At 47.0% G+C, this 14,403-nt stretch overlaps 1 long non-coding RNA gene across 1 annotated transcript; it reads right to left on the minus strand.

Annotated features, from left to right (window-relative positions):
* Positions 1-1,753: 1,753 nt before the first annotated feature.
* Positions 1,754-7,758, minus strand: LOC308581727. The gene is made up of 3 exons (XR_014005219.1): positions 7,591-7,758; positions 2,724-2,772; positions 1,754-2,230 (listed from the first exon to the last, which is right to left on the minus strand). It is a non-coding gene; the product is annotated as an uncharacterized lncRNA (long non-coding RNA).
* Between the last annotated feature and the right edge of the window lie 6,645 nt (positions 7,759-14,403).

Below are 14,403 nucleotides of genomic sequence, written 5' to 3' on the forward strand. Positions count from 1 at the left end.
CCCACTCAAAAGCTCTGCCCAACCCCCGTCCACCCCTGAAGAGTCTATGGTGCCCTGGTGGGTAGCCGGGACAGAGGGTAGGTGAGAGTTCAGTAACATCTAGAGGGCCACAGGTTTCCCATTCCTGCTGAGGACATAAGGTGGGAACAGAGCCTGGGAACTAAGAAGGAAGTACTAGCACAAGGACAAGGGGGGGGGGGGTTTAACTTGCAACATGGGAACAGGCGTTTGTGGTGGTGATTGTGTTGGCAGTTGAAGTAGAAGTATCAAGGGAGGTGCCCGTACTATGTCTCCATGTTGTGATTTGGCATTAAAAGAGATTTGATTAATGTGGGAACTTCCACTAGTACTTCCAAAGGGTGGGAGGGGTGGGAAGTGGGGAAAGATCCTGTGCCTTTAACAGCAGGATTGGATATGATCCATGCTATTAAAAGCCCAAAAGCAAGCCAGGAGGCTCGCCACGGCCCCACCGCCATTGCCTGCGATTGGCAGCCCTTCAAAACAATTACCGTATTTTTTGCACCATAACACTCACTTTTTTCCTCCTAAAAAGTAAGGGGAAATGTCTGTGCGTGTTATGGAGGGAATGCCTACGGGTGGCATGCCTACGGATTTCCTCCTCTAAAAACTACGTGCGTGTTATGGTCGGGTGCGTGTTATAGAGCGAAAAATACGGTACTTAGTCCCATTGACAGTGTTTTTCTTAAAGCAATATGATTGTTATAGATTCTGACCAATAAAACTTGCTAATGAGAAGTAAGCTGAATCTCTACACAACACTGACTATAGATGTACTCAACAAACATATGTCAACTATATTCTCAAAGCAATTAAGAACCTGTGCAATTCACAGACACTAAATACCTACCTATGAAAATTCATTTGCTTCCAGGGTAAACTGGAATGAACCTATCTATGCCTTCATACTTACTGATTTGTTAATCAGTGACAAATGAATCCAACTGCAACATTGTTTGCCACCATTATGAAAGCAAAGCTGTTGCACTAGAATGACCACGAGAACAATTATGCCCATTAACTTACTTTTTCTACGTTTCAGACTATTTCTTCCAGAAAGATGCCTAGGGAATTTCTCCAACATGCTTTTTAATTTTCAGTAGTGCAGGGCAAGAACAAAAATTAGGGCAATGCAGAAAGTATTGGTGCTATGCAGGGCTTTTTTCCAGCCCAAACTTGCCAGAACGCAGCTCCGGCACCTCTCAGGCAGGCACCATTGCCAATATAAGAGAACAAAGGAGGAGGCATTCATGGTTAGTTCCAGCACCTCTTTTTCTAGAAAAATAGCACTGTGCTATGTGATTCTGAGTAGTTGAAACAGTAAACACTTGCACTAGTGGCAACATCCAAACTGTCTTCAAGTGTGGCCCCATGCAGAGCACATTACAGTAATCTAACCAGGAAGAACAATGGGAAAGGAATAAACTACGCCAGATCTGGTGTAGTGTGCTCCCTGGTTTGGAGAAATGTCAGTGAATAGGGAAGGAATTGTTTGGCCCTGCGGACATTGCAGCTCTGACTAAAGTGCAATGGTCACAGACATATCCATGGCAGCAGGAAGGGGAAGTCAGATTTCCCTCTCCAGTTTCAGCACTTCATATAAAACTGTAGAGAGTGAGGTTGGATATCGCTTATTATCCTGGGTTGCCCTCAGGACCCCAAAAAATGAGCCCCTGCAAAAATGGCAAGTGATCTATTGTGTTATGGAGAAACCACAGAAACTCAACACTGAAACTGGGCGTCTCTTATTAATTTTATGTGACACCAACTGCTATGGTATCAAAGATGTAAAGCCTGCTTTCAATTAGCCTGATTTATGCTATCATCATCTGTAGAAGAAATAAAGTAACATAGCAAAAAACAAAACAGGATAAGACCAAAACAGTATCTGCCTCTTCTAAACGACACTGGTTTTCTTGCCTCCAAAGAATGACATGGGACAGAGCAACTGCCTTGCCTTCATCTTCCACTCCATCGGGCTGTGTGTCAAGGAGCACCTTCTTGGGAATCACAGTTCGCTCCCCTCCAGAGGAAAGGTGTGGTTGGCTTCCTGGACTGGTGGCTCCCTGCACCACTGCTGCCATCCCTGCAGGGAGGGCGGGAGTCTCAGCTCTCACCCTCAGGGGGTTGGTATTCTGCATGCTGCTAGCAGTGGGAGGGGATGGTGCGCTGGACAGAGGCTCCTGGGGATGTGGAAGAGCAAACTCTGGACCTGAAAAGATGAAAAGCGCTCATAAGACCATAAGAGCCCAACCTGGTCCAGCAGCATGTTTTGCACAACAGTGGACAGACAACCAGATGTCCCCAGGACACAAGAGACATAAGCTCTCTCCCTCAGATCATTCACATTCAGAGGCATACTACTTCATGAGTGTTGGCCATTTGATAGCCTGACCCATTGTGAATTTGTTTAATCCCTTTAAAGACCAGTGAAGCCGTCCCCACATCTTGGAGCAGCCAATTCATGGCTTAACTGGGCACCATCTAGGCTCTCCCACCAATCAGCTTCATGACGGCCTCCATATGATCAGCATAAGACTGGCTGATCCTGTCACTTGCACCGCACAGTCATCTGGGGCAGGATCTCAGAGCTGCTTCTGCACTGGTCAGCTCAACACGCAGAAGCCCTCTTCACCTTGAGTGGCTGGATTTAAGAGAATCCACAGACCCCCAAGCAGGAGGAAGCAAAATATCTGGTTACTCACAGCTCCATGTCTCCAGGCTCTCCTGCTCTTGTGTCCTGGAGGAAAGTGCCTGATACACAAAATTAAAAAGAGGAAGGCATTGAGGGGCAGGGGGAGATACAGAATCTCTTTCTAGTGACCAGATGTCAGGGCCCTCTGGGCTCTTGTGTGGGCAGGAGATAAACTGATATACCAGCTAAGTGAAGGCAGATCACCTTCCTTGTTAAGAGTGTCTCAGCTCTAATCAGAATTTTGGAATATATGCCATCAAAATTCACAGAAGGGAACTGTCATAACAGGAACTTTTTGTGGAAGCAAAATAATTTGGTAAAGACCAAATGACTTCCCTGACTTCTGCATCTCTCGATATGAAGAAAACTCAGTTTTCTAATGTCCACAGATACCTAATGTCCACAGATTCAGAGCTAGCAGGAAAGCAGTTGAAGAAGGAGCAAAAAGGGTTTTCTCTTGTGTGTTTGTGTTTCTTTGTGGCTGATTAGCTGTTCTCCCTGTGCAAAGGTCAGAGGGGGCAGGGTTTCTGTTGAGGAAGGTGATTAGCTGTGGGAGGAGCTTATCAGAGCTAGCAGGGCAGCGGCGCGCGCAGTTTGATCCATCTTTTAGATCTAGGGGAGCTAGTTTCAAACGTTTGTTGGGGGAGACCTAGGTTTTTTGTGGGGGAAATTATTTGTCCTGTCTTCACGCTTTTTATGAAGGAGGACCGCTGCAGCCACCCCCAACGGCACATTCTCAAGATGGAGGGGGAGGGAACAGCTGCTGTCGCCTGCGGTTCCTGCGCAATGTTTGCCATCTTGCCAAAGGTTGCAGGCAGCTTTACCTGCAGCAATTGCATGTTGATTGCCCTCTTAAAAGACAAAGTCCAGCAACTGGAGGAACGTGTAGCTACGCTCCAAAGAATTAGAGAGCTGGAGCTCTTCTTGGAAGCATCAGACCACACCGTCTCCATCGAGGAGGAGACAGGGGACTCCCCTGAGAAGGAGGCTAGTTCACCAACACAGGAGCCAGATATATGGAGAAACGTGACTCAGAGAAGTAGGAGGCCCCGAGTTCGTTCTGATTGTTTAGAAATACACAATCGCTTCGAGGTCCTCTCCCCTAGCCTGGAAGACGAAGAGCAGACTCCATTTGAGGATGTCTCCCTCATTTTGGTCGATCAGGTAAATGAAGACGAGCAGCAAAGTCAGTCCTCAGGGAATGTGCAGGCGACCTTGGAACGGACAGCTCATGGAAGAACCCCGACCAAACCTAAGAGGAGGCGTGTAGTGGTGATAGGGGATTCCCTACTGAGGGGAACAGAAGCAGTGATTTGTGGGCCTGACAAGATGTCTCGGGAAGTGTGCTGTCTCCCCGGGGCTAAGATCCAAGATGTAACTGAACGTCTGCAAGGAATCATAAAACCCACTGACAAATACCCCTTCCTCTTGGTTCATGTGGGAACCAATGACACTGCAAGCAATAGCCTCCAGAAGATCAAAAGAGACTACGAGGCTCTGGGCAGGAAATTGAAGCAATTAAATGCACAAATTGTCATCTCATCTGTCCTCCCAGTTGAACGACGTGGCCCAGGGAGAGAAGGAAAAATAGTGGAAGTGAACAGCTGGCTTCGCAAATGGTGTAAACAGGAACGGTTTGGATTCTTAGATCACGGACTGCAGTTTCTTGAAGATGGACTTCTGGCAAGCGATGGGCTGCACCTCACAACGGTTGGGAGGAACGTTTTTGCCAAAAATCTCAGAAACCTCATCAGGAGGGCTTTAAACTGACTAATGTGGGGGAGGGAGACAGTGCTCCTGAAGGTAGGAGTCTATCAACTGATGAAGATGATCATCCAAATGTCATAGACCAAATGGAGCAAACAGCACACAGACCTAGTGGTGGGAGGAAAAAATCCTTAAATAAGAGACACGGGGGAATGATTAATGGACTTCAATGTCTGTACACTAATGCGCAAAGCATGGGAAATAAACAAGATGAGCTTGAGCTCTTGGTACAGCAAACTAAATATGACATAATAGGCATCACTGAAACCTGGTGGGATAAGTCCCACGATTGGAATGTAATAATGGGGGGATACAATCTATTTCAGAGAAACAGACCAGACAAGAAAGGAGGAGGAGTGGTGTTATATGTCAGGGATGTGTATACCTGTGAAGAGATCCAAGATTTAGAACCTCAAAGCCAAAGTGAGAGCATTTGGGTCAAAATTAAGGGAGAGAAGAATAACAGAGACCTCATTGTGGGAGTTTACTATAGATCCCCAAGCCAAACGGAGGACATAGATGATGCCTTCCTGGAACAGATGGCCAAGCATGCAAAAGGAAGGGAGATAGTAGTAATGGGGGACTTCAATTACCCGGACATTTGTTGGATGTCAAACTCAGCCAAGAGCATAAGGTCAAACAGATTCCTCACTGGCCTTGCAGACAACTTCATTGTTCAGAAAGTGGGAGAAGCAACAAGAGGAACAGCCATTTTAGATCTGGTCCTAACCAATGTTGATGACCTGATTAGTGGGGTAGAAGTGGAAGGATCATTAGGCGCGAGTGATCATGCTCTTCTGAAGTTTACTATACAGCGGAAAGGAGCAGCCAAGCATACTAGGACTCAATTTCTTGACTTTAAGAAAGCCGACTTCATAAAACTTAGGGAAGTGCTGGGTGAGATCCCATGGACAGCAATACTAAAAGGAAAGGGAGTTCATGATGGCTGGGAGTTTGTTAAGAGGGAGATAGTAAAAGCACAACTTCAGGCAATACCAATGAGACGGAAACATGGAAGGTGCCTAAAGAAGCCAGGGTGGCTATCTAAAGAACTTTTAACTGAGTTAAGATTAAAAAAGGATGTGTACAAAAAATGGAAAAGGGGGGAAACCACCAAAGAGGAATTCAAACAAATAGCCAGCACATGTAGACACAAAGTCAGAAGAGCTAAAGCACAGAATGAACTCAGGCTTGCTAGAGAGGTTAAAAGCAACAAAAAAGGCTTCTATGGGTATGTTCGTAGCAAAAGGAAGAACAAAGAAACAGTGGGGTCACTCAGAGGAGAAGATGGTGAAATGCAAACAGGGGACACAGAAAGGGCTGAACTCCTCAATGCCTTCTTTGCCTCAGTCTTCTCCGATAAGGAAAACAATGCCCGACCTGAAGAATTTGGAGCAAATGATTCAGCAAAGGAAACACAGCCCAGAATAACTAAGGAGATAGTACAAGAATACTTGGCCAGTTTAGATGTATTCAAGTCTCCAGGGCCAGATGAACTGCATCCAAGAGTATTAAAAGAACTGGCAGATGTGATCTCAGAACCACTGGCAGTCATCTTTGAGAATTCCTGGAGAACAGGCGAAGTCCCAGCAGACTGGAGGAGGGCAAATGTTGTCCCTATTTTCAAAAAGGGGAAAAGAGAGGACCCAAATAATTACCGCCCAGTCAGTCTGACATCAATACCAGGGAAGATTCTGGAGCAGATCATTAAGCAAACAGTCTGTGCGCACCTAGAAAGGAATGCTGTGATCACCAATAGTCAGCATGGATTTCTGAAAAATAAGTCATGTCAGACTAACCTGATCTCGTTTTTTGACAGAATTACAAGCCTGGTAGATGAAGGGAACGCAGTGGATGTAGCCTACCTTGATTTCAGCAAGGCATTTGACAAGGTGCCCCATGATATTCTTGTAAAGAAACTGGTAAAATGCGGTCTTGACTATGCTACGACTCAGTGGATTTGTAACTGGCTGACTGACCGAACCCAAAGAGTGCTCATCAATGGTTCCTCTTCATCCTGGAGAAGAGTGACTAGTGGGGTGCCACAGGGTTCTGTCTTGGGCCCGGTCTTATTCAACATCTTTATCAACGACTTGGATGATGGACTCAAGGGTATCCTAATCAAATTTGCAGATGACACCAAACTGGGAGGGGTGGCTAACACCCCAGAGGACAGGATCACATTTCAAAACGACCTTGACAGATTAGAGAACTGGGCCAAAACAAACAAGATGAATTTTAACAGGGAGAAATGTAAAGTATTGCACTTGGGCAAAAAAAATGAGAGGCACAAATACAAGATGGGTGACACCTGGCTTGAGAGCAGTACATGTGAAAAGGATCTAGGAGTCTTGGTTGACCACAAACTTGACATGAGCCAACAGTGTGACGCGGCAGCTAAAAAAGCCAATGCAATTCTGGGCTGCATCAATAGGAGTATAGCATCTAGATCAAGGGAAGTAATAGTGCCACTGTATTCTGCTCTGGTCAGACCTCACCTGGAGTACTGTGTCCAGTTCTGGGCACCACAATTCAAGAAGGACACTGACAAACTGGAACGTGTCCAGAGGAGGGCAACCAAAATGGTCAAAGGCCTGGAAACGATGCCTTATGAGGAACGGCTAAGGGAGCTGGGCATGTTTAGCCTGGAGAAGAGGAGGTTAAGGGGTGATATGATAGCCATGTTCAAATATATAAAAGGATGTCACATAGAGGAGGGAGAAAGGTTGTTTTCTGCTGCTCCAGAGAAGCGGACACGGAACAATGGATCCAAACTACAAGAAAGAAGATTCCACCTAAACATTAGGAAGAACTTCCTGACAGTAAGAGCTGTTCGGCAGTGGAATTTGCTGCCAAGGAGTGTGGTGGAGTCTCCTACTTTGGAGGTCTTTAAGCAGAGGCTTGACAACCATATGTCAGGAGTGCTCTGATGGTGTTTCCTGCTTGGCAGGGGGTTGGACTCGATGGCCCTTGTGGTCTCTTCCAACTCTATGATTCTATGATTCTATGATTCTATGATTCTATGATTCTATGATTCTATGATTCTACCTTCCCCAAAATGTATTTCCATACAAAGATGCTAAAAGTAATAATTCTCCCTGGTGTCCTACCTGGTAAATGGCTTGGGCAGTGTATTGAACTAGCAGAGTTGAATGTAGCATACCCTACCTAAATGACTAGTATTAACTGTTAACAACCACTGATCTCCATAAGCTACCAGTTTTTCTGACCTCACCAAATGGGCAAATCCAATCAGTAGCAAAGAGGTGTGTGTAAGGCTGTATCTCATAGACAGCACTGTTAAGTGTGCATCATTCTGACCTCATTGGCTTTCTCCTTAATGAAGTCAGAAGGATGCATGCTTAACAATGCTGCCTATGAGATAAAGACCACATCCACAACATGCATTTAAAGAACATCTAACACACATCTAAAGCACATGGCTTCATCTGAGTGATCCTGGGAACAGTATTTTACCCCTAACAGAGATAGCATTCCCAGCATCCTAATCAAACTACATTACCCAGAGTTCTTATGAGGAAGCCACATGCTTTTAATGTATTTGTACCTTGGAGGTTGAACAGCTTAGTTCCCGAACGTTTTGGCTCCCGAACGTCGCAAACCTGGAAGTGACTGTTCCGGTTTTTGAACTATTTTTGGAAGCCTAAAGTCCGATGGGGCTTCCGTGGCTTCCGATTGGCTGCAGGAGCTTCCTGCAGCCAATCAGAAGCTGTGCTTTGGTTTTCGAACGTTTTGGGAGTCAAACGGACTTCCGGAACAGATTCCGTTCGACTTCCAAGGTACGACTGTACTTGTGTATGTGCCCAAAGCCACCCTTACCTCTGAGCCTTTGGTGAGGTTGGGAGATTGGTGGCTTCACAGAGTTCTGCACAGGCATTGCTTGAGCTGATGCTGTTGTCAAGAAGCGGCTCAAAGGTAGTCTTATATGACCACATCTAAACACCTGCCTCCCAGGAAGAGAGGGACCAGGAGCTAATTGTTTTTTATATGCTTGAAGATGTTTCCACTGTCCAGCCCCACCAATTCTGAAAGCAGTTATTTCAATACACAGGGACACAAAACAAATACACATAGAGGACACAACTGAAAGGGACACACAATAGAAACTGAGTAATAAAATAAACCATATCCTGATGATTAACAGCTGAAAAGTGTCATCAATTGTCATGTTCTGTCTTCCAATGCAGTATGAAAAACGTTTATTCAAAATAATTGTGAAGCACATATTCTGAAACACATACTGCACCAAAGTCAATTTACTTAATGTTGCTTTATATCCCATACTTTAATATTCTGTGTTAATTAAATGTGGCTGCTCAGTTGCTTAGAACATGGTGCTTATAACTCCAAGGACGCAGGTTTGGTCCCCCTAAGGGACGGCTGCATATTCCTGCATAGCAGGGGGCTGGATCAGCCTCAGGTTCCATGAATCTACATCCAGCTGGTCCTCGCTCTTCTCCCCAAGTCTGATACTCAGGAGGTTTGACATCATAAGGCTTGGGCGTTCTTGTTCTTCCTCCAGTTTTAAGGAGGGAAATTAACTACAGCCATAGTTTATGCAAATGATTTCAAGCATATTAGGTTAAGGTTATTATTATATACTTATCGTTACAAGCTTTATAAAAGGTTTTACAAAACAGATTTGTAATTTTAAATAATACTACAAAAGCCCAGCGCCTGCCCCGCTCTCTGCCAAGCAGTGGCCAGAGCGCATGGGGTCACAGGCACACATACAGGGTCTGTGTCCCTTTGGAGAACAGAAGACACATGGAGACCCTCATGCTTGAAGAAATAGGGTTTGGAGGGGGTCTGCATCTCACAGCATGGCCCGAAACATTGCAGGCAGGCCTTCCTTCTCCCTCACCAAGATGGAGGCAAACGTTGGTCCTCACCATGGTAAGTTCCTTCTCTGTAGGGAGAACTAGGATCCATGATGTTGGTTTGTCTTTGCCCAAGAAGAGGAGTCTCCCGAGGGAGAAGGAGAGGGGCAGCTCTCCTCCTCCTCCCTGCCATCCTGCTGGTCCCCAGCCCTGCTTGAACCAGGGGGGCTTTCCTGAAGACCCCCCTTCACTGCTGCCCTTGGCTGAAGGGGCCCTGGTGGGTCCTAGCCAGGCATTTCCCGTCCAGGGGTCACTGTGGGCATCCCAGGGGAGGGCGAGGCAGGGGCCACCCCCTTTTGCCGGCTTCCCAGCACTTTCTGAAGGCTGGAGCCGCAGGATCAGACCCCTCCACAGGTCGCCCCAAACCTCCTCAGCCTGGACTGCTGCTAAATTCAGGGGGATTCCAGGTCCCCCCCCCCAGGACTCAGGAGAAAGGTCCATCTCCCAGAAAGGAGAACCCCTTTCCTAGGCTTCCCTCTCAAGTCCAGAGGCGCCCAAAGGGCTGCAGGCCAGAAAAGAGGCCTGGGGGGAAATCAGAGCCGAGAGGAGGGAGGGAGAGAGAGAGAGAGAGCGCGCAAAAGCCTCTTATGGAAACGGAAGGGAGCTGAAAAGGGGGATCCAAGAAACAAAGACAAAGGAAGAAGAAAAGAAAGAAAACTCCCTTCCAAGATGGCGCCCCTGCCTTTTCCTTTTGCTGTGCCCAGAGCAGGCAAGTGGCAAAGGCAGGAACTGGAAGAGGAGCAAAGGGCTCGCCCCCCCCTCCTGCCAGGGGTGAGATGGGCAGAGGCAAAGCCATAGCATGGACCCCCATTTTCCCCTCCAGAAGAACTCCCCTCCTCCCTCCTTCTTCTTCTTCCCAGAAGCCCCTTGCCCCCCCCAGCAGCCACCCTGGCAACATTCCCAGTCTCTGGTCACGGGGGGGGGGGGTCTTGTTGAGGACCCTCCATGGCTTTATGTGGTAATAATATAAAACAGCCCTGCTCCTCAGCCAGCCAGACTCGTTTGCATAAGGCAGCCCAGGAATCCCATCTGGAACAGCCCCAAAGTTTATGTTTTTTAATCCATATCCAAATCAAAATCCTAGTCTTTATTTGTTCCTAGTGTTTAGGGGTATCCCCCCTATTTCTATAGCACCTACAAAACGGATTAGTGGAGGATTTGCTCAAAAAGCAAAGTATAAATCCCTCAATTGAAATTAAGATATTGTGCTCAATTCATTCCTAGCTGACCATTCAAATACACTTTGTAGCAAAGTAGCTACACATAATCCAGGTGATCAACTCATCATCCAAACACCACACTATCTTATCATCTGAAAGACAATGTCGTTATTAGATGCACCTCCTGGCAAATAGAAGGGGAAGAAATGGAGGCAGTGAGAGATTTTACTTTCTTGGGCTCCATGATCACTGCAGATGGTGACAGCAGCTGTAAAATTAAAAGACGCCTGCTCCTTGGGAGAAAGGCAATGGCAAATCTAGACAGCATCTTAAAGAGCAGAGACATCACCTTGCCAACAAAGGTCCGTATAGTTCAAGCCATGGTTTTCCCAGTAGTGATGTATGGAAGTGAGAGCTGGACCATCAAGAAGGCTGATCGCCAAAGAATGGATGCTTTTGAATTCTGGTGCTGGAGGAGACTCTTGAGAGTCCCATGGACTGCAAGAAGATCAAACCTATCCATTCTTAAGGAAATCAGCCCTGAGTGCTCACTGGAAGGACAGATCCTGAAGCTGAGACTCCAATACTTTGGCCACCTCATGAGAAGAGAAGACTCCCTGGAAAAGACCCTGGTGTTGGGAAAGATGGAGGGCACAAGGAGAAGGGGATGACAGAGGATGAGATGGTTGGATAGTGTTCTCGAAGCTACGAACGTGAATTTAACTAAACTGCGGGAGGCAGTGGAAGAAAGGAGTGCCTGGCATGCTCTGGTCCAGGGGGTCACGAAGAGACGGACACGACTAAACGACTAAACAACAACAACAATTCTCCTTCCCCTTTTTAAAAACAATAGGGAAGCTACTTCAACCACCTCCAAAGAGGGGAGCAACAAACCTAAGTGAAGTCACTGGAGAACAAAATTAAGACATTCCCAGGTTGGGCTCAGTTACAGAAGGCTCAAGAGTTTTCATTGAAGGCAACCAATGAATGTCCCATCTGTTCTTGTGGAGAAGACAACACCCTTAAATATGGCCACACCACTAGTGCCACATCTATTTTCCATTTCCTTACTGCTGAAATGATAAAGTTCATTCATGGTCACCAAGTTATTTTCTAAATGATTTCCATACATGTGGGAAAGTCAACATTAGTCACCAATTAAATTTTTATTCTGGTTTTTATTGCCAGCTGGGTGAACACTTGGAAATTGCAGCAACTTGTTCATTGCCTGGTTAAGATGTGAAGTTTTAATTATTCCTGATCAAGGTGATTGCTTTGCTAACTTATTGCCCTGAAGTAGCTCAATAAAGCCAATACACAGAGAAAATATTTGCCAAAGTCAACACTGTTTGGCAGTGCTGCAGCAAGAGCACATTAGCAGATTGAAATTGTTGATAAGAGACTGGTGTTAGCAACTGTGTGCTTGCCTAACGTAAAGTCAAAAGCCCCTAATTCCCATGGATAATTGCTCACACAAGCAATCTGCATGACCATGGCCCTTTAAAGGGATAGAATGGCATAAGGGGGTCTCTGGGGGTACTTGGCATGGTGAGAGAATCTATTATTTTGCCTCTCTTCTAAATTGCATACTTGTAATTTCCTGACGATTTCCTAGCCTGTGCTCTGGTAGTGCAAATGGGTGCAAGGAAACAAGCTGCGCTCTTCCTGACGCAGACTGCCCTGGGAATGAGGCTTCCAGGAAAACAGCTGAAGCAGTCGAGCCACCACTCCAAGCAGTCAGATGCCATCAAGCAAGCAAGATCAAGGCGGGGTGGGGAACCTCAGGCTTGGGGGCTTTTGCCCCCTGGGGCAGTCACTGAGTTTGCTGCCCCCTCACTGTTCCTCATCCGGAGCCCCCACTTCCCAAGGGGTGGGAAGGAACTCAGTTCCTGTCATCTCAGATTCCACCTCTTCTTCGCTCTATTTAATGCCTCATCATGTAGTTTGTTCCCCTTGCTTCAACCACAGACAGAGCTCAAGCCATAATGCTGCTCAAGTACGGTGGATTTGGGTCAGGCAGAGGCAAACTCTGGACCTCCAGATGTTTTGGGACTACAACTCCCATCATCCCTGACCACTGGTCCTGTTAGCTAGGGAAAATGGGAATTGTAGTCCCAAACATCTGGAGGGCCGGAGTTTGCCTCTGCCTGAATTAGGTAATGTCATGGGAGCTGGGCCCCACCCCCCAGGAGTGGAGGAAGAGGGGTGCGGTGGGGTCGGGCTGCTCCAGGTGTCTTTGCTGAGGGGGGTGACATTTGGTGTGTCGCCTGCCTGCGACTCGCAAGTCTACCCCGAGCCATCAGGGCAAGGGGGGAGTTGTGTTGCTTTGCCGGCAGCATTCCCCCCTCCCCCTTCGTCATCAGCGGCTTGCTCCGCCCCCGTGGGCAGCTCACTCCTCCCCTGGCTACACCCAAGCAGCTATCCCGCACCTGGGAGGGCACCCTCTGTGCCCCTCCCCCTCCCTTGGGAGCGCGCCCAGCCTGGGCAGCGTGGGCATATGCTCCGCCACTGCCACCCCCACCTGCAACAAGCCCTGTTGGGTCTCTTTACGGCCCACCACAGGTCCAGACAAGCCCAAGCACAGGAAGGTCTGGCGAAGCCCGTTGCAGCGAGGCCTGGCCCCTCAAGGGGGGGGGCTCAGCCTCATCCCATTTGGAGGGGTTGAGGTTCCCTCAATGGGAGTTGGCGCCAATGGGTGGTGTGGTCAGATGAGGGCTGCCATTTTAAACTTCCCCAAGTTTAAGTGCTTCACACAAAAAATCCCTGAATTGTAGCAAGTGATGCAGGAGCCCATCAGAAGGGATTTGTCTTTCTGTTCTTCTAAGTCCCACTAGTCCCTTTTCAGCCTGAAACAACCAGCTGCACCAATATAAAATGGGGGACACTTGGCTTACCAGCAGGACATGTTAAAAGGATCTAGAAGTCTTTGTAGACCACAATATGAGTCACCAATGTGATGCTGCAGCAAAAAGAAAAAAAAAAAAGGGGGGGGAGCTAATGCTATTCTTGGCTGCATCGACAGAAGTTTAGTCTCCAGATCCAGTACTGCTCTATTTTGCCTCAGTCAGGCCACACCTGGAATACTGGGTCCAATTCTGGGCACCACAATTTAAGAAGGATGTTGACAAGCTGGAACATGTGCATAAAAACTCTCCTGGCAAAAGCTTAATCACTGGACAGAATTTGCATGAAATTATATATGATGGCAGCACTCAGGACTCAGATTTGATCTGGATTGATTGATAGTTCATGGATAGTTCATAGCTACATAGGACTGGAAAGGATGTAAAGGCCACATAATTTTGCAAACTGGGTGAACCAAATGCCCTGAATCATAGAATCATTGAATCATAGAATCATAGAGTTGGAAGAGACCACAAGGGCCATCAAGTCCAACCCCCTGCCAAGCAGGAAACATTTCCCTGCGCTTGACATTTCTGTTTAGGTCTGGCACTTCTTGAAAGCCGTCTCTCAGGTTCTGGCTGTTTGCTCATGACCATAAAACATTAATGTTAAATCCTTGGGACAAAGCTTATGGGGGTGGGTGTCAAAAAGAATTACCAGAGAAGGTGGTGGTGGCCCCAGTTCAGAGAAAAGGGCTCTGAATTCCCAGTGGTATTTCTTAAAGTTAGCCAGATCTAAAGAACTCTAAAGCAGATATTACATTACTTTCCTTTCTCAAAATAAAACTTGGAGACCCCCCCCCCCTCTTTGTAACTCAAAGACATTCCCTTCCCATGCAATGAGCTATGGGTTCCCTACTCTCTCTGGACAACTGGGCGGTCACAGTTCACTCATTTCATGTCAGCTCTTGATTAGTAACATTTGGCTGCCAAATTGTGGGTTATAAATTAGATCCTGA

Source organism: Podarcis bocagei (genome assembly GCF_964188305.1).
Source record: "Podarcis bocagei genome assembly, chromosome: 1".
Classification (NCBI taxonomy): domain Eukaryota; kingdom Metazoa; phylum Chordata; class Lepidosauria; order Squamata; family Lacertidae; genus Podarcis; species Podarcis bocagei.